This window comes from Poecile atricapillus, chromosome 1, assembly GCF_030490865.1.
Source record: "Poecile atricapillus isolate bPoeAtr1 chromosome 1, bPoeAtr1.hap1, whole genome shotgun sequence".
Taxonomy (NCBI): Eukaryota; Metazoa; Chordata; class Aves; order Passeriformes; family Paridae; genus Poecile; species Poecile atricapillus.
Window position 1 is genome coordinate 93,505,208 of NC_081249.1, and position 21,126 is coordinate 93,526,333.

General features: G+C 39.7%; 1 protein-coding gene across 22 annotated transcripts in view; it reads left to right on the top strand.

The window, feature by feature from the left end:
• The window catches only part of ZBTB20 (zinc finger and BTB domain containing 20), a 473,996-nt gene that overhangs the window by 109,136 nt on the left and 343,734 nt on the right, over positions 1 to 21,126 (top strand). For 16 of the 22 annotated variants that reach the window (XM_058829852.1, XM_058829841.1, XM_058829849.1 and 13 more), the window contains one exon: positions 11,855 to 11,976. The exons of the other annotated variants lie outside the window; for them this stretch is intronic. The gene's annotated coding sequence lies outside the window, so the exon portion shown is untranslated. The remainder of the gene's footprint in view (positions 1 to 11,854; positions 11,977 to 21,126) is intronic. 22 annotated transcript variants of the gene reach the window in all.

A 21,126-nucleotide genomic window follows, 5' to 3' on the forward strand; every position in this document is an offset into this window, starting at 1 on the left:
AAATCATACTGTTGTCTCAGGTATTCGAGCTGATGCAGTGGAAAGGACAGACCCCAAAAAAGATGATTATGTGAGATGCTACATGTAGGTGCAGTAAGATGAACACAGTAGCCTGAAATTCTAGTGGAAATACGTCTGAGAAGATTCTCTCTTTAATTTCTAACCTGTGACCACCATGTTTTAATTCATTCTATAAATTCCACCTGTGATTTAACATCCCTGGATTCTAACAGTCTGCAAAATAAAATGTCCCCTGTCTCTGAATGGCATCCTTGCTTTGTTGCTATAGATGATATCTGCATTCATATGCCATGACACATCTTTCACTGCTTCCTCATGAATAGAATTGTAGCAAGATGATGTGCTTCACTGGGAGCCTTGCTACGCAAGAACAGCGTGGATTGTTCAGGAAATACCAGACAATCTCCTCTTCCATAGGCTCCCTGGTGAGACTTTGGGGCTAGCAGATACATCTTGAACCAGTCAGGGTGGCAATAGACAAGTTGGAAGTGGCTGCATTGTAAGCTGAAGACAGAGGAGTTACAGTGACTTACTTCAGTCGCATCCGAATACAATTTTAAAGAGTGGAAGGGAAAGAAAGAAGTCTGTCTCTAGAGTTGTGAGCACAGGCAGAACCTCTCCTTTGACCCTGTAGTCTCTCATCTTGCTGAGTTTTGTTGTTGTTAGTGGTGGGTTTTTTGTTGTTTGTTTTGGAAGGGGAGCAAGGGAGAGCTTGTTTCCAACACTTCATTTTCCACATGTCTAGACACTGATACGTAAGTACACCTAAAAGGATAGTGTTCCTTCTTCTCTGGGGTTCCACCATTGCAGCAGGTAGTGAGTGATACCTGTTGTCATATTTGTGGTCCTCCAGTTTACTCAGAGCCTAGAAAAAGTCCACCTTGCTGCTTGGATACAATGCTAGCCATCTTTGACTTTTACCTTCTGGCATGTCAAGTGGAAGAAGAGGAAAAGGAAGAGAGGCCATAGAAACAGGAATGTAGAATCATTTAATAAAGCAACATCAATACATGATATAAAACTAAAAAATTAATTAGAAGATGAACTTTGCTTCCAAACTACACAGTCTTCTCATCCTGGGCTTCCCAAGTAGCCACCCTGTTCCATCACTGGGTTTCCTTGTCAGTGTTTCAGAGGACGTGCAGCACTAGATAGCATTGTTACCCCACTCTTCTTTGTGTATAGTTCACAGCTTGGCTATTCTGCCTGGTCACTGGTGGGTCATGTCTTCAAATAGTCCATCAGACATGCTTTAAAAGATAAAATAGTCTATTTCTCGGCACTGAAATTTCACTTCAGTTACAGAATGTGATTCTGTTACAGTGATACTGTCTGGGCTAAATTTACTGGTGTTTGCTGTGTTATCATTCTCCTGCTCCCTTTTGCCCCGCTACTGATCTGCATTGAAACTTCGTAACAAAAAGTTCTCTTAAGAAACCAGACCCTCAGAAAACAGATTTGCATGGGGTAATTCTCTTCTTCATTAGCTGAAGGTCACCTTGCCCAGTCTGTTTGTGGCTTCAGTTTGCTTTTTTTTCTCCAAGCTCAACTAAATTGACAATTATTTGGAGACAGTGAAGCTAATTGTCCTAATTAGTACAAGTGGACCTGGTTGGGGATAGAACTTGAGACCAGTCAGGTGTCATGGATAAAAAAACCTCCTCCATATGAGAGTAAGGTATTGAAATAGAGAAGTTGTGAGTACCTAAGGTAGTGATATTCCTGTGGTAACTCTTTAGGGGTTTTTTAGTTTGCTTTTAATTTCTGCTTGGATTGCTGTGTATTATGTTGAATGTATGGATTTTTGGATATGAGAGGCCACATCTGAGAGAGGGAGGTTGCCGTAAAGAAAAAGCTTCCTTTCAGATAAAGAGCAATGAGTGGTTACTCCAGCCTTGTAGCTTTTGTTGATCCTGAAATAGTGGTGCATTTCATGCTGTGTCAGAATGTGCGAGGTTCATCCAGCTGCTCTAGATGTATGGATTAGCCACCAAGTGAAGAAGTACAAGGGAGAGTGCAGGATGTTGTCGTGTTTCTGCTATGTTTTAATTCTGAAATGACAACTATGACAATGCTAACAAGGTGCATGAAGAGGTGTCTTTTTTAACAGGAGTTTTTCATAGAAATGGTTAAAAACCTTGGAAATCTTTGAAGGTGTAGTTTTTGTGTAAGGAGACGGCAGAATATTATGCTCATCTAACAAGCATCTATCATTTCATTGCTATTTACTCTGCTCCTTGATCATCCCTCTCCATTTCTCAGCTACCTTTATGTCGGTAGCTGTCACTGAAGACTTCCACTTGCTCCCTTGCATCTGACAAAGATTCTAAGCAGGGCAGATTCTGGTTGTTGACTTTGAGAATAGATTTTAGCCCAATTTACATAGATAAGATTTGGCGTGCTGTCCTATCCCAAGTGTCTGTTCAGTGAAAAACATGCAGCTATCTGTGCCTCTATCGTTTTGTTTGCCAGCAACCTGGCAAGAAAAACTCTTTTCAAGTCCTGACCTGGCTGATGGCTATTTGATGGCATAGAAAAAGAGGAAATAAATAGCAGTTGAAGTAATCCAAAACACATTAATTAGGTAAGGATTTAGACTAACATCCTGCATTTCCCTGTCATCTTCAAGAATGCCATTGAACTGTACTTCTAACCACCACACCTTTTCTGTACCTGTGGGCTAAAGGCTTTGCCCATGGGGAAAAGGACTTTCCCAACCCTGGCAATAACACAGTTAAAGGTATGGGAATAAGTCAGCCAGTGTTTGTTATGGTCCTGTAGCCACAAGACAATCCATCTTCCCCTTCATAAAAATCTGGCTGCTGTATTATTGTGCGTAACCCATGCTGATTCTAAAAGCAGTATGAATTGTATACATCTTGCACATCAGTTTCAGTGTCTTAAAAAATGAAGAGTTTTTTTCCTTTTTCCTCTTCCTTTGAAGTTTTAAAGCAGAACTTGCTGGTGACCCACTTTTGCTAACAGTTCTCTTAACTAACCCCTGTACTCACTTATACATTTTTTTTCTCTTCCACCCACTGTCTGTCTAGCCTGGTTTAAAATTTTTATATATGTACTTTTAAAAAATTGATTAGTTGGAGAGCTGCCCGTTCTTCTGCGCTGTATAATAAGGATTTAAAAACTGCACACTGAATTCTGTATAGTGTAATTAAAACTGACCCAGATTTGGACCTGAGAACACCAGGACTTAGCCAAACTTGCCATGAGCTGAGTTCTGATGGCAGATGGAAGCTAATGAGGACACACTACACTCCAGAATTTCCCAGCTGCTTGGCCCCTTTTTGTACAAACAAGGTTTGGAGTAAAGTCCCAATCCCAAGAGCATGTTCAAGCAAATGTACTGCACCCAGTGTTGTGGGAAACAAGGCAGTGCTGTCGGACTGCTTCGGGAAAATTTTGAGGCATTATTTCTAATGGGCTTTTACTGTGTATCCCAGTGTTATGAATATGCTATATTCCATCTTGTCCTAGTCTGAGTGTGATCATATGGTTCAGACCCTATATCAATACCCTCCTCCCATTTCAGTTGGGAGGCCTTCCACTTTAAATTAATGGAGTGTTAAGATCCCAAAGTACTGTGTCTCCCTTCTACCTGTGGTTCCCTTCAGTGGATTCAATGTCCTGGGACTATTCAGGCAGATGTAATTGAATCAGTTTGAAGCAGCTGTAGCTGGCATGTGGTCTCTCAGATTGCTAGCACCTGCTTGGTTGGGTTTTTTTGTTGTTTGTTACTCACTAGAGTGAAAATAGTGCCAAAACCAGCATTGGTCTTGGAGCTGATAAAGCACTCCAGCTCCTATATCCCTTTCCTCTTCTAGCCCAGCCACCTCATTACTGGTGCCTGCAATAATGTTGTTGGTAGTGAGCAGAAACAGGTTTATGCTTCTCCTCCAACAGCCTCCCTCCCCTTCAAGCCAGTGCACTGCCAACACTGACTCTCTTCTTCATAAGCAGCAAGACTTAATCGTGCTCAGGTGTGCAGAGCGTCTGTGCCCTCCTTAGAATTGGGCAGCCCATGGTTTGCTGTGTCTGGTGCAGGAAGCACCAAATTTATCTGCTGCTCTAACAGTCTCACTGCTGGCACGGTAAAGTTGCTGTTCTTTGTGTGTAGCAAATGACCAAGGAGTCCTGGGAGGTTCTGTTCAATACTTCTGCTCCCTTCCTCTGGTGTAGTACATAGATTTTGGTTACTGTGTTCCTACTACAGTCAAACTTTTAATATGGTAAGATTTCAGAAGGGACCGTGAGTCACTTGGTTCCCTCTCTGTATCGTGTGATTTATTGTAATCAAAGTTCAAATTAAACATGGTAGTGCGCTTGGCCAAATACAGTAACAACACACAGTGTGGTTTTCAATGTAGTATTACAAGATGGCATATTGCAATGTTAATTTTTCTAATATATCCCTCTGCTGACTTCCCTGTACTTCATGCCTAAAGTGCCTCCCTTTTTTTTTGTCCCTTCATGCCCCAGAGATAAAGGATGTGTCTGGATTTTTTTATTCCAGCCATTTTCATCTTTGGTATTAGTCCCACAATTCACTACTTGCTCTTCTGCTCTCTCTCTCACTCTCCCCCTTTTTTGGGTATTACCAACTTATTTCTAGGGTTGAGAGGGTCTTGTCCTCAGCTGATGTATGGGACTTGATTGGCTCCTGAAATAGCTTTAAAAATTTCTGTTTGAGGAAATTGGAAGTCAGTTCTACAGTGTTCCAGGTTCTGAAGCTGTTTCTTTCTCTTTTTTTTCTCTCCTTTTAATCTATATCTTGCATTTATACCACAATGTGAAATGTTTTGATTTGTCTATAGGTATTTGGGAGGTAGGCAAAGTCTCTCCTTCCATGGAATATTCCACCTCTGCTCCAGTACATGTGTTAATCCACAGCTCTCTGTGGTTTGTTGAGCTCAGGCATTTGAAGGGTATTACTGAAAGCAACTTCTCTGGGGTTCAAAATACAATTTCAATTCAGTGGAAGTTAAATGCCATTTTAAACATACAGAATTAATTTGGTTTGGGTTTTTTACAGTTTACAGGAGATATTTCTCTTTATTTATTAGTTTTTACAGTACAAAATACTCCTGGTTTTACCTTTTAATTTACACTGTGGGCTTAGATACCCTGATAAACTACCTTGTATAACTTGTAACTGTGAAAGTGGTACAGCTAAACATTTTAATAGTCGTCTGATGGCACTGCAAAAGAAAAAAGAAAAATGGCATTCCAATCAAGACAGAATTGTTTTTACTAATCCAGTAAGATTATGTCACTGCTTGATTTTTCTCTTGTCCTGTTGTGATTTGTAGTGTTTTGTTTGTTTGTGGACTTACTTTGTTTTCTTCCAGTCTACACTCTGTCTTTCCTACTCCCTTTTGGTTAGTCTCAAAATGTCTACCAATAAAAACATCCATTTGTAATGATGCCTTTTACTACTCCTTGTAGTCTGGAAGCATTGCAGCTGCAGATATCATCTACTGAATAAAATGTCAGCCACCAGTTCTAAGAGGCTACTAAGGCTTAAGAAATAGCCAAGGGCTGTGGCTCTCAGTTTTTAGAGATACTATTTTAAAACATTTTCGCTATAAGCCACACTTTCTGTGAATTAAATAAGGGAGAGTAAATATGGAATATTTTATCTTTTTCAGAGGTTTTGAGTACTTAGCATCCTTTGATGAGATCAGTAGGATTATGGAAGGGAAACTATTCTTGAGACCACACTGAATATAGCACCCATGGATATCTAAATAAATAGCAATAGCAAATTAGAAAATGTTGTTTGCATGCAAAAATACTTGGGGTGGGTGGGGGGGGGAAACAAGAAAAGAGTAAGTATGCAGGTGTCTATCTTAGGATTTCTTAGTGCCATTTGTAGCCATCCAGAACAAGAAAGCATCTGCCACTCTTATGGTTGTCTTGAAAATAAATATAGTTTTAGGTCAGCAGCAAGTGCTAGCTGATATATTTTATTTCTAGAATGCTTTTTTCCCATGTACTAAAGTTTACTTTAGAAATGCAGGCACTAAATAATTGTGAATTCTACACTAAGTACAAGAGGTAGTAGAGAACCAGCAGGATTTATGTTCTCAAGAAGTCTATCTGGCGTAAGCGCAAAGAAAAATATATGGATGTTCTTTTCAGTCTGCTAACATCCTGACGAGGAGCTGCAAATGAAGTGATGTTTATTGTGCTGAACCATGCTTTTTGTACATTTAATTTGAGACTGTACATCCCTTACTTGGATACAGATAACTGATCGATTTTATGTGAAGCATGCTAGCATTTTGTGCCTGTGGAGTACAGTGCTTTTCAAACTAAGATATATTAGCACAGGAGGGTGACAGAAAGGACAACAAAGGAACTTAATAAATTGATAATGAAGTGGGATTATAGAGGATTGAGCATGGATATTAGAACCATTTCAAACATACTTTTTAATCACTACCACTCTACTCTGATTCTGTCTAGTGGCACCACCCTGAAATGTATTGTTGAGTATTTGGTAAAAGACTACTTGACTTGACACTTCCTGGCAAGCATATCCACATCCTTGACAGGGGTCAAGAGGTTAAATGAGTGACAGGCAAGATTCTTCTGTTTGCCATGCAGTCAGCCTCTCTAGAAGAGCCATTACTTATTTAAGTTGACAAAAATATTTGGAAAACTTGCAGTACGGTGTCTCATCTACAAACAAATCTTTTACTGTCCAGCTTTGCCTTCCATCACTGCATCCTAAACATAAGATGTTAAGAAATCAGTGGCCAGTTTAACATTAAAGTGAACATCAAACAATACTGTATTGTACTTCTAACAAATAAAACCGTGTGAGTAAATCAAACTAATGTGAAGTACAGAGGAGGAGATGCTAACAAAAATGAAATGGGTTCTAAATCTGAGAGCATTTTCAAGAAGAAATCTCAACCCAATTCTTTCATGACGTTGACCAGGCAGTTTCTTGAAAGAAATGTATGAGCTGTCACATACATACTTAGAACATGTAACTCTTGTCCACTTCCCAAAGCTTCAGTTTTTGCTTTTCCCAAAATTCCACGCTTGACAACTGGACAGAAGGCTATGCTGAATTAAATTTTATTGTTCTGGTGTTCTCCATCCATTTGCAATGCACATAATCAGGAATTCAGCTATGTCCCAAGAAACCCGTTTAACCTAATGAGAGCAAATGGCAATGGGTGTTCCTTACCCGAGACAGCAGTGCCAACGTTTCTGCTTAATTGGGACATATTTGGCTGGTTTCAGTGCTTGAAGTGCTTTTTAAACAGGTGTTTAATGGGTGTGGGATTCTGAACTCTGCCCTTTTGATACAGCAGTTGCCAAATAAAGATTAACAGAAATAAAAAGATCTAATACAGAATAATAATTTTTGTCTTTGTATATTTATTCAGCATAATTTTTACTTTAAGTTGCAGGCGGGTGGGGAGGTGTTTCTTCTCATAATTGAGAAAGTCCATTAAATAGAACAACAGGATGTCTAGCAGGGTGTCCTAATTAAAATTACCCTGTAATTTGAACAAAACATTCATTTGTATGTAGCTAAGGTCGACCTAAACCCCATCTAAATCAGGAAAAATTATTATACTTTTTTTTTTTTCTGCTGAAAATGAAACTTAGCATTCTGCCAGCGAACAGCATGGTTCTGTTATTATACAGTATTCAAGAGTAAGGATTTTCTCTTCAGTGTTCAAAAAATAATGTTTTGAGTTAATTTAAAAGAGGTTTCTCTCCTACCTCTACCCTTTGATGGTATTCATTCATGGTTGCATTTCTGTGGTATTTGAAAGCAGAGACTATTTTGTTCTGTGCGTACTGTAAGCCCATCTGAAGCCTTTGGTTGTGGCCAGTGTACTGGTGAACTAATAAGCAACTGAGATAGCAGCTGCTTAGCAGGGCTGATTGGCTCGGGCTTGACTTTGCTCTCTGCGACTCCACAGTTTCTAACTGGCTTGGAGTGCAAGCTGGGTAATTTTGTTATCTCGGGGAGTGTGGGCCTGCATACATAATCCAGGCTGTCTACACAACTGAGGAGATGCTACGCGCCATGTAAAAATGACCTACTCGTGCTCTAGCTGTCATGCTTTAAAATGCTGCTGAGGCAAATTGTATTTAATACAACTTATCAAATCAAAGGGAACGCTTGAAAGAACTAACTTTAGAAATATTGGTTGCATTTAAAAAGAAACTTGCGGCATCTTTAACTTGACAGAGCTGCACAAACTGCAGCTTGTGGATGTTGCTTCCAGGACACAAGGTGCTGGAAGTTTAGTTATTTATTTATGCTCACTTTCTGGGCAGGTTAGGAATGGGGAGGGTTTTCAAAAATTCTCAAAACTGATCTGAATATGCTGCTGATGGATTCAAGCTGGACTTCTTCACCGTGGTTTGAGTGGAAAACACCCTTGTTCCTTTGGATAATACCACCCATATGTTCCAAAAGTGGAACTTGATAAATGCCAATACTTAATTTGGTACAATAGGAGTTCCCTTCCACTGAATTATTCTTCTGCTTAAACCACCTTTTACATTTTCATGTCTCAGTTTCAGTGGAGTATATAACAACAAAAGAAAGGAAAGGGAAAAATCTGATGAACGATTTGCTTAACCTACTTTAAGCTCCAAGAAGAATTGTTAAAAAGAAGATGAAATTTGAGGCTGGTGTTGTGGTAATACACTTTTCAACTGATCAAGAGCACTTGAATAGAAAGTATTCAAATGTTGGCATTATTTAAAATTTTAGATTCCTGTCGTTGTTTTAAAGACAGTCAAAACTGATGTGGGCATCTGTTGTAATGTGAAAAGAGTAAAATTAATTCAATCAAGCAGCTATTGGGCTAGGTATTTTATATGCATGTCTGCACATATATGTTATCATGTGGATATTTAAGTATGCATGCTTTCCAAAGGGCAGTTATTGTGCAGAGAAACTTACTCAGTGACACCACAGGAAGAATATATGCACAAATGGGTTGTTCTGGTAACTGTACCTTAAAGGCAGTTGAAGGAAAATGGGAATCTCCTGTTGGGAAACCACCCAAGCCTCTTGTCTAGGGGTTATGCAACTTGAACATGTATAGGTTTGTGTAACAACCTGCACAGCTGCCTTGGGTAGACAGAATAACTGCAACCATCTTGAGAGTGTATAGAAGACTGGAATGAAAAACAGTAGTAGTGTGGATGCCATTGGTTCAGACTCACATATGCTGGAAAGCATTGTTTCGTTATTGTTGAACAAAAAAAGTCACCAGTTCTTATCCCTGGTCTGCTGTCCTGCCCTTGAGGCCTGGTTGTAACTTGGCAATACAAATTCTAAGTGAGCACTGAAATGGTGGGTATGGGTTGTTGAGCTGATGAAAGCAGATGGAGACAGTTGTCTGCACTGATTCTTTTACTCAGTTAGTTTAATTTCCAAAGATGCTGAATCACCTGTGGGTGCTCACCAGCTAGTGAAGCTCTTCCTTAGTGACTTCTGAAGATATTGCGGGTGGTGGTGTCAGGTAATTCCTTACTACCAAAGGATCTCTCTTGTAGTATATAAAATATTCCAACTCCCTGGAGCAGGGAAGCAAAAGGAAAGGAACTTAAGTGTCTTCTGTATTTAGCTGAAATCCCATCCTGCACAACTGTTTGGACAGAGTGGCTTTAGAACTACTGAGGGGGTTACAAAGTTAGTTTCTAGTCAGGTCAGAATTGATGTTTCTTCTTTGGAAAGCAGCGAAAGAGACATGTAGTATGGTTGGTAACTGTAGAAATGTAAAGGAAAACTCCTGCTCTTTATCTCCAGGTGTATTTTCTGAAGTCCTTGAAATATTTTTCAGGAGCTTCACCATGTTCTGGTAGCAGTGGTTCTTAATCACAGGCTTTATCATTTGCCTTTGGCAAGAATGCTCAATTCTTTCCATTTGAATGTGGGACCTTGCCTTATTGCCTCAGGGAAGTGTTACTGTAGTGCACATCACTTGAGGCTAATTCAACCTGCCACTTGGAAAATGCCCTTGGTGCAGATTGTAGCAGTGCACCATTATCTCAAGCTAGTTTTCATCAGAGGCAGACTGCATCTGTTCTGTATGATCTGTGTTGCCCAACAGTTTAATTTAGGTTAGCATGAGGTGGGGTCTTTTTTTACCTATAAAGCTGTAATTGGTTTGGCTTCCAGCTGTGTGATAGGAGTCTTTCTCTTGTGTCATACCAAAGCAGCCCTAGACATCACAAGGTATAGGTCCACAGCAGCTTAAACTAATCTGTGTTGACGCTGCTCTGTTGCTGTTCCTCCACTTGAACAGTTCTGCTGCCTTCCTGGCTCTAAGCCCCAAGTTTCCTGCCTGGATCTTGAGCTGCAACGAGGGTTTGATGTGGCTAAAACCACCTGGGAAAGAACCCTTCATTCAGCTGAAAGCTCCCTGAACCAGGCACTTACACACTCCTGGCTCTAGGATGGACTTGGGGACGTGTGACAAGGAGAGGAAGGAGATGAGGGAAGGGTGGGATTGTGACAGCTCCAATTAAAATCAACTTACATCATAACACAGCCATGCTTCTGAGGTTCTGAAAATGATAACCAGTGGTTTCAGCAAGATACAGCTGTGAACATAGGATATGATAATCACGGGAGCTGTGGCTTTGGAATTTCCTTCCTCCACTGTTTTCTAATACATCACTTTGGTACACATTAGAAATGCTGAAGATCACACACCTCAACCTTTCCACCCTTAAAAAGGGAAAATGATATGAAGGCTTGATTAATTTCTTTTATGAGGTTTGGTTGCTGTATGTCGCTAGAAGCAGATCAGGCAGAGGGGGAAAAAAAGAAAACATTTTTGTAAGCAGTAGGGAATTTTCCCCTTTGAAAAAGAGCTAAAACTTCATTAACATTTCAGCCAGTTTTAAATTAAAATATGCATCTGAAAATAATCTATAATGTGTTTTGAGTGCCAGTGAGTCACATCAGGGCAGTATCAGCACAAGTTTCTTGTGTATACAGTTTGTGATGTGGCTCCTGTACCATCAGTCAGAGTGCTGCTGTGCCACTCATGCTGGTGTGAGAGTGCTCATGGAATTAACCCTTGGCCTGGCGCTGATCACATAAAGCCAGTGTGCCCCAGGCCACATGGCTGGCTGGGGCAAACTGAATGGAGCAGATGACTGCTGGGTCCTGAATTCTACATCTGTTTTGTGTGCAGGCTAACTTGGGCTAGTGCTTTTTACCAAGACTGGTCTTATTCCATTCCGCTGCAATAGGTCTGTTTACACCAGAAGGATTATTCTGATGTAAACAGACCGCATTATTTCTGTAGGACAGGACCTTTGAACATGCCACCAGAGTGATTGGGTCATCTTTCACCCATCCCTGCACCACTGAATGGTGATTACTTTTTCTACTGATACTTTAATCAGTAGATACGGATGATACTTTCTAATTTTTCTACCCCACTGAGCACAGGTCATTGAGTTTGATGTCAGGAAGAGCAGAGGTCAGGAGTGAAGCTAACAGCTTCGCTGTGCAGAGAGGTCTGCTCTGTATCCCTAGTTTTGCACATGTGAGAGGATATGTGCATCTGCAGCATTCAGCCTGAAATGTTTTCTTACTGCAAGGTTTTTATGTCAAATCTACATGGATTGGATTTGTAGCCGTCCTGAGCAGTTGGTACCCCAACTGCAGAGTCTTTGGAGAAAAATGCTTTGCTGAATGTATCATGCTTTTGGTAGGAATGTGTTGGAATTCCTAACAACTGTTTCTAAAAGGTTTTCCTTCATGCAAGGTCTTAAAAGATAATTTTCTCCTCTTTTTTTCCCCCTTTCTCCTCAGGGAAATAGAGGGCTTGACGCATTCTTTACATCCTGCATTTACTCTGACCACAGTCCCTCCCTGTTCTCACAAGCGGAGCTCAGCCCTGCTTCCCTTCCTGTTGATTCCCAGTCAGCTACATGGTAAGTTTTCATTATCTCTAGACTTGTTGCCACGAGGTAAAACCCTGGCAGACTCTCTCTAAAATCCATTAGCACTGGGCATTGAGGGCAGAGCACTTCATACCCATCAGAGATCGTTCAGTTGTATTCCAGGCTGACTGCAAGGAAGGGAAGATAGTATTGAATTAGCATTGGAGCTGAACTTCAGCATAGATTGTTATAGGAATAAAATATGAAGTAAAATATGTGACAGAATTAAATCCATCAGTTCTAATAAAAGAAACAGAAGAAAGCAAAGAAATATTGGACCCTTAAATCCCATTAACCAGGCCAGAGAGAGAATGCGTTAAAAGGAAGCTGCACTGTATCTTTTTTCATTGTTTGATGAAATAATCTTTTTCACCCTTTAAGTAGTGTGTTTAAAACTCCTAGTATTTCTGAAACAAAGAGAATATACAGCCACCGAGCTAGCTGGTTTTATACCTTCCTTTCTGAGTATTGTCCTTCAGTGCAATACAGAGCCATTTCTTTGTTCTCACAAGCTAGCAGTTAAATTGTATGTAAATGTATGCAAATTAGATGCTGTCTAATAAAGAGAGTCATTAGATGGAAGAAATATTTAGTTTAGGGGGAAAAAAGAGAAGAAAGCAGGTGTATTTTGCAATAGAAAAATGTAAGATTGCAAAAGCCCCTCAAACTTTGGGTGAAGGCTTTTTATAAAGCCATTAAAATATTTTCTAAAAGGCTTGCCCTCCTCTTGGTCCTATTTTCTCTGTGTTTTTTTTATGTATGTGCACTTCTGTATTCCTAAAACTCACTGGCTGTGCTATACATACAGACATGTAAGTATTGTATTCATAAGTATTTTATTTCTTTAAATCATGTAGCTACGAATTTACGCACATGTACCTTGTACTAGGGTGTGTTTTCTGCTTACTGAGTAGATAGAGGTGGAATTCATGTGGTAAATTTTATTTTCATAGATTGATTTATTCATCATATGCCCTGACTAGATACCTTTCCTCACTAAATCATCTTCCTCCATTTTATCAACCCTCTCTTCAACAATTTCAAAGCTTTATTTTTTTTTTTCCCCCATTTTATTTATTCGCCAGATCTCAGTGCCAGATGCATTTCCATTCTTTCACTTGCATTTTCTGCCAAGTTATCCCTTTTGAGGTATGGACCTGATTTAAGCCTCAAGCCACAGTGACCTTTCTAAACACAAAGTTGCAGCTTTACTGTCAGGTGTCATAACACTAAAATGCTCAAATGTGAAGCTTTGTGTCATCTGAAACTGCAGATTCCACACCTGTGGATGGAGCACTTGTATCCATCTAGGTTCTGAAAGATTTAAAATAGATGAACCTTATTTTCTTGCCACTTCTAAGGAGATTAAATTTGAGACCTTTCTCTCTCCACCTTTTGAATTTCTACTCCAGCTCTTTCATCACTTCTGTTTGAGTGGACCAGTATACAAAGGTGACGTGGCTTAATTATCTTGAAGTCTTTGTTGTATTTTGTTTCTGATGGTCAGTTAGCATGGTTTCAGGCAGAGACAATAACTGTATGTCAGCTTGCCTATTTTTTCTGTTGCAGTTTTGCAAGTCTGGAAGTCTAAAGATATATATGTACATGTGTATAAAATATATGTATATAAAAATAATGTTGTTTAAATATTTACATATAAAGCCAAAGGATTGGCTTCCTTCCCAGAATTACTGGAACTACCTTCCCCAGGAACATTTGGACTTGAGAAATCTCTACAGCAACACTTTTTTACTGAAACTAAACAACTTGTGAAGTGAGTAACTAGCTCTGCACCCTTTTTTGTTCATATGGGTTCTTTAGTTTAGGATGATGGAGAGATCGTTCTGCATGGGTGGTTTATTTCCAGCTAATTATGATAAGATAATCTCCTATTGCCATTTGCACCCCTCAGTTTCTCTTGGGCTTACTTTATGAGGGAGATCTTCGGAGTGAAACCTGGACAGAGTGGGAGTATTTTTGCCACAGTTGTAGGACAGGTCCATGCACTGTGCTGTATCTGAGCAGTGTGTGCAGCCTGGGCACTGCATCCCTTTCTGGAGAGCTAAAGAGCAGTCAGGCTGGTTACTCAGAACAAGCTGACCCACAGCTGCCCAGTGTCCCAGCCATCCTGGCTGAGCTGTCTGCAGAACAGCCATAACGTGTCTGCTACCCAGTGGGAAATGTAGGCAGGGTGATTGTAAGGACATGGTAGAGGTTTGGCAGTTTCAGGTACTCTGGAAGGCATAATAGAATGTGGTAAGGTGAAGATTGTGAGGATTGCAAAGGAAATCTGAGCTGTAATATAAGGATGCTAGAGAGAGGTGAGGTTGAAGTGTGGAGTAACATGGGTTATACTGATGGCTAGGAGGGATGAGGCCATGTTAGCAAGCAGAAAATGTTGATTTACTGACTCATTTGGAGCACCACTCTTCTAGGCCTTCTGGCCTTGAATTTCCAGGAGAATTGAGTCAATAATGATGCAGGCATTTAAAGTGGATGTTTACACAGTGTTTGCAATGTAGGTAGGTGTAGTTATGCACATTATTCAGATTTTGGGAGGTGGTGGTTAATCCTGAAACCCTAATTGGAAGATTTACACTGGACATGGGGACAGGCTGGCAAACAAAGTACCTTCTGTTTCTCACATTCTTGGTCAGGTTGCAGAAAATACATGTAGATGAGTGATATTCAAATGGGGAAGAATGATGTAGGCTTAGGGGCAGGGATTTGATTAATTCCATATTCCTTCCCATGCTTCCCGTGGTCTGGAATAGTTGTTCAGGGCAGGAGAGAATCCTTCTCTCTCTTTCTACTTTTTTTTGAGGATATGCATCTTGCTACCTTATCCATCTCAACAATAACAATAATACAGCTTTCCTACTCTTGAAGTACATTGCAAGCATATATATGCATTAAAAGATGTGAGACTTCTGTATTCTGTGATGATTAATCCAATAGCAGTACTGTGGACAGATATGGGAACCAAACCCCTGGTGCATCAGATCAGGCATCCATCCTGTTAATGTCTTCGGCTTCAGCAGCGGGAGGCACAAGAAACCCCAAGTTTTAATAGTCGATCAACTAATTTTTTTCACTAGTGATCTTGATAGTAAATGAGAATTTTTAAAGCTGTACTTCTCAGAAGCTTGTGCATCTTTAAAGAAATAGTTTTAAGAAATAAAATATGCCACACTAAACTAATCCTAGAGCTAACGAACAGGCATTGGGACTAGCAGCTTTTGCTATTACCTACTGCTTATTATTGTTATTATTATTATTTCTTTTTAATTATGCAAAGTGCTAATCAGTTTGATTATGCACAGTGCTAATCAGGTTAATTATGCAAAGTGCTAATCAGTTATTCTCAAAGCACACGAGGAGAGCAGAGGTGCTGGCAGTGAATGGTGGTTCTAGATGGGGGTAGTCACGGCAGTCATTCCTTATTAAAAGAGGAGTAGGTGAGATGATAGGGGTTTTTGTTTCCATTAAAAAGTAAATAAAAAAATAAAAAATAAGTAAAACCGTGAGGGGGATAGTTCTGGTGGGGTAATTCTTCTTTCACAGCAAGGCAGACTTTTTCCAAGTCAGCTCATGCTGTTGGATAATTTCTGTAGGAGTTTGAGTGCACTGATTTGGGCAAATTTATTGCAGGGGAGCCTTTTAATAGCAAGGGTACAAGGTGCACCCACTTAATAGGTCGGGGTGCATAACTAGAAAAATCACGAATTAAAGGAGTTTGGTCAATCTATCAGAGTCACCTTTTAAGCACTGGTAAGTGGGATAGTGGTAATGTAACATGGATGGCAGTTGTTCATGTGTTATTATGGCTGAAGATCCTGTATGCGCATACAAAATGTGCTTCTTTCAGTGTAGTGCCTTTAAAAGCTGTAGGAATGTAGGGTGCCTTATCAGTGGAACATATGTTAGGCTGTGTTTCTTCTTCTCCTTTAGCACTAAATTAAAAACTAGAATTTTGTATTCCCATGAAACAAGATCTGTTTTCACTAAGCTATGTTCTCCCGACAATTACAGGAGATTCAGTGTGTCTCTCTTACTATGCAGTGTCTAATATCTAACCAGTATTCCTTATTTGATTATGTTTCAGTATTGGTGTGGGATGCATAAGCATTACTTTTTTCAGTTAGTAATGGAGATGACATTCCCAGAGCAGAAAGCTGCTTGCTCATAAAAGTCCTGGGTAAAGGATCTTAAGAGAATTTTGAAGTCATTAAAACAAAAGACTGCTTCATATAAGGTCATCAGTACTAGAAGGTTACTGCACCAGCAATGCAAGAGAAATCTTCCTTGAAAAATTAAGCATTGAAGGTACTAACTTATGGGGAGTTATGATAAATTTTAAAGTGTATTTAGGGTAGGAAGTAAAGCAAAACATCACTAATATATGGCTTAAACCAGAGCCTGAAAATGAATAATATTATCTTCTTGGCTTTGTGACTACTCCACAAGACACTAATCCTTAAAACAAGTTTACTACCAAATATGTGGTCACAGATGTTCATCTATTGTTATAAAATCTTTCTGGTGTTAGAAATCTAGATAAATCAATGGTCCAGCATCAAGGCTAGTGCCTTAGATCTGGAGGAGGGGAGTATGTGATGCAAATAAACTTAAGTGAGAGGGGGAGACACCAGACACCAGTGTCCTGAGACTCTGCATGCTTTGCTGTTCGAGCATTCACATCTTTTAAAGTGGAAGTCAAATCCTGAGAAAACTCAGAAGTTTTCATTTTCCATTGGATATTTCCCTATAGTATCTAAAAGCTTCTGTAGAGTCAGAGAACTCTTGAAAGGCCAATATCATAAACTCCACACCGTAGTATTTGCATCTTCAAAACATACATCTACCTGAGACATAATCATAGCTTCTTTTGAATTTCACTATTTCAGATGGCTGTCCTTCTGAACTGGGGAACTAGAAAGGCAAAACTCACATTCTGCTCCTAATCCTACTGCTGTCTTTGTAACCCTGCTAAATTGCATTACCTTGCTCTGCCTTAGTTTATCTTGGTGGCAAAGTACGCTTAATGACACAGACCTAACACAGTGGAGGTGGTTTGTGAAGCAAGTATTGTTTGCAAAGTACTTTGATGTCTCTGAGCTAAAGAGATTATAGAAGTTATGTGTACTATGGGGACTTGTATTATTAAGAAGCATCACCAAATCTTGTGATGTTGTGTAAATTAGTGCAAGATGGCACCAAAATAGTTTGTATATTCCTGAAGAGTGAATAAATGGATGGAGAAAACTCAGTTGCCTTGACATGAAGCTAATGGGTGAGCAGCAAATGAGGAGACCCCAACAAGGAAATCTGTGCCTCCTGTGCTTGAAGAAGTGTGCCCTGAGTGAGCAGGGAAGTAATTTGCTTGTATGGCAGAAGGTCATTGCTTCGAAACTCCTTTTGCATTTTCTTGAGGACCTGGTGTTCAGAGGTGCAGGCTAACTGCTACTCAGCCCAGTAGGAGCTGAGTCTGCTCATTGGCATTCACACAACTGGAAGCTGGTGGAGAATTAATAATTACAAGATTTTAGATTTTCAGCTTGACCTTTTAAAGTTACTGACCTGCATTCAGGTTACAAATACACAGCAATTTTCTCTTGAGCTGCAAAGACTCTAAATGTTAAATCAGTAACTAAATCAGACTAGCAGCCCTTCTCCTCTGTGTTCTCTCGTGCCCATCTGCCATGAGAGGAGTAAAGGAACAAGAAAACTATCTAAACATATCCATATCTTACTGTGACACCAGTACTTGGAAGAAGCCTCACTGACATAAACTAACACAAAGTGACACATTGTTTAAAACGTTGTTTTGAATGTCTTCTGCCATTGATCTTCTTTAGGGGAGATAAATAAACACTGTGTGTGGCACAGCCAGACTGAGTATTTTTGCTCTTACAAATGTTTATACATTCTCTGGTGGTTGTTTGTAATGCTGTTTGTTGACTGTAAATTCCAGACCTGTATGTTTGTAATGTATACATTTACAGAAGCAGGGCAGTTTGGGGAGTGCAGTCAAGGTAGTGCATCTTATGAACACTATCAGGTTTGTTTTTATCCTCCTTCCAAAGTAGTGAATTTGTCTTTGTGCTGCCAGTGAAAGAGAGGGCTGTGGTGGCAGAATTTTAGTACAGCAGGACCTTCAGGTCCATGAGGAAAACCATATAGGATTTGTCTGGTAGGATGAAGTTACTTTAGCTTTTCATCTAATTAACCAATAACTCTATTGCGCTGTCAGTTCATTCAGTGGTGATAAGGATAATGTGTGTTTTCTCTCATGAAGAAGTGGCTGAGGTAGTTATAGATGACAAAATTTCTGTTGGCTGAGAACCCTCCTGCCCCTCTGTTCCTGTTTCACAGTCCTCTCCCCTGTCTGGGAAAAAAAAAATCTTCCCTTTCTCACTTATTGTTATTATCAGAATCTTAATTCCCTGGGCAGTGGGATTGTGTAGAAGATTTGTGGAATGATGCAGGCACTTTCTTCCATTAATCTGAATGAGCATAGCTGCCTGAACATAATGTACATGTAGGAAGAGTTCAGCTTAATCAGTCACCATTTCTCCTATTAGGAAGAATTTCCCTTGAACCCATGCTTCTGTTGTGTTTGTGTAAGTTAAAATTACATGTTTTGGATGTTCCAGCTTGCCTTGCACTTTCCTTTCTGCTCTCTCATGCACCTTATCTACATTTATTAGACACAGGTTTCTCTGCCTTGCAGTTACCATCACAGAAACCACTCTCATTTGAGTATAAGCTTTATTGACATGTAACAAATTTTAATTAGTTTTAGTAGATTTAAACAGAAGTTTTGTGAGAGCTGCTTCTGCCTCAGGTGGGCTGTTCATAAATCTGCCACTAGAAGAAAACATTTGCTTTTGCCCATGCTAAAATATTCTCATAACATCTAAGAGTTCTTGTGTCTTCATGGTTGGAATGAAATCAACTGAATGACCTTTGTGGCAGGGAAGTATTTTTTTATTCTACTCTATGCTTGTGCACCTCACCAGTCTGACAGTAGCTGTTCCATGAAAATAAGAAGGACTTACTGCAATTATGAGCTTCTTAATGAAGCCTCTCAAAAGGCAGAGGTCTGGTGGTCCTGCAGGTTGCCATACTGTTGATGGCCACAAAGTACTGATATGTTGGTATGTAGCAGATGCTCTTTTTGGCTGTTTGGAAATTCAGGGGATTAAATGCATAGGAAAAAAAAAAAAAAAGGAAATAATATTTCATTTACTTAGTCAAACCCGTGAACACTAGAAGTGAAGCTGACAGAACAACCTTAATTCAACTTCCTTGTGCTCTTCTAGTTTTTTTGTGATCTCATGCTGGTTTTGGTGGGAACCAGTCTACTCATGAAACACCTGTTGGGCTTGGTCTGTGGTGGAATAGAGATTCTTTGGTAAGAGGCTGTTTTCTTTAGTGCCAGTTGCCTTACTTACTGCAAACACTGGAAATTGTTTAGTATATGAGGCAGAACATAGCACAAAACAAAAGGGTGCTTTTGTTCTCAAGATTACGGTGAGAGCATGCATGTGCTTAAAGCAAAAAATGTGCTTGAATTGAGTTGCTTGTAAAACCAGACATCTTTAGGTGGGCTGCAAAACAAGCTAGTATTTCAGCTTTCTCTTACCAATTCACTTACTCCTCACTATTTCCGCCTTTTAAAACATTCTGTTTGCTTTCCTTTAAAGAAAAAAAATAAAGTCAATACCAGTAGTAACAGCCTACCTTGGTCTTGCATCCCTTTGCTGGTATGCGAAAGACTTTTTTTTTTCTTCTTACTCTCCCTATGAAATTGCAATTTCAAGAACTTTGACTTGCAGCTGGTAAGAAATACACTATGTTCCACATTTGTTCACTGACAAAAGTGCACACAACTCTTCCTGACACTTTGACAGTTTAGTGGGAGATGCTGCTCTGAGTAAAATGTGTCTGTCTGTAGCCAGGTCCGTTTTCTAAGCACTGGGAATTCAGCTGTTTTCTTGCGAATTCTTTTTTTCATATTTTATTACTACAGAGAGAATACAGAGAGTGCCTGTTTCTTTCTTTCTTTCTTTCTTTTTTTTTTCCTCCAGTTGACACAATCAGTATTATTTGAAGAAAAAAAATTGCACACAGAATGGGAAATAGGGTGGGAAAATGTAATAGGAACTGCAAATCTTTTCTGTCTTGTCTGAGTAAATGAGAGCTGATGAGAGATGCAGCACAATGAGGTCTAGGGAATGCTTGCTGAACTGGTACATAAAGATTGTTTCATTTTGGTTCATTTCATTTTACTGTATTGAATTTGAAAGGGAAAATTGCAGCGGACATGAAAGTTTGCTGTGGAAACACCTTCGGTTGCAGTACCCTTGACGTGACCCTGGGCAAACATGAAAAGGAACGTTAAATAAAGTAGTGTATGAATTGTTTAGGTGTGCTTCAGAAGCTACTTTTTGAAGAGTGCTCTTTCACAAAGAGCGTCCCTGCCTCTCAGGTTATTCTGCTTCTTCTGTTTTTAATCTCTTAAGGTGTCATTCTGGGTCGTCTTTTGGGTTTTTTGTAAGTTGGTAGTGGGGGGGAGAGTGAGTCAAAACCATAGTGATTTGTTAGACTATGTGGTAACATCATTTTTGAATGCCAGTTTTCAAGACTGGAAGGAGGTTATTTCTTCCCCCTTTTATGCCCACCCTAAAGGTTCTTCTCTCTTTTTTAAATGAGTATAACTTAGGGGAACTTGGTTCCAGGTGGGACACGTCTACAGCAATGCGCTCCTCAGCAGGCAATTCTACTTTTACCTTGTGTGTTACAAGCTGCAGCGCTTCTGTCCAGCAGCACTGACTGCACATTGTTTGCTGGAAGGAGCAGGTGTGACTCAGGTTAATCTGAAAATTGTTTTTCTTGCGCTGCCTTAGGCATTGTTAATTCTCAAAAAATGGGGAACACGGGATTTTTTATGCCTAGGTCAAAGTCAGTTGTGTGTATCTGTTGTGTGCATCATGAACAGCAAACACTGCTGTGTAAAAGCTCTGACAATGCAGACTGTAAGATTTGACACTCCTGCCAGAGCCATTACCCTTGGGAGAGATCTTTGATGATAAACATCCAAAAATTAAACTTTTTTTTTCTAACCTAAATATGTAA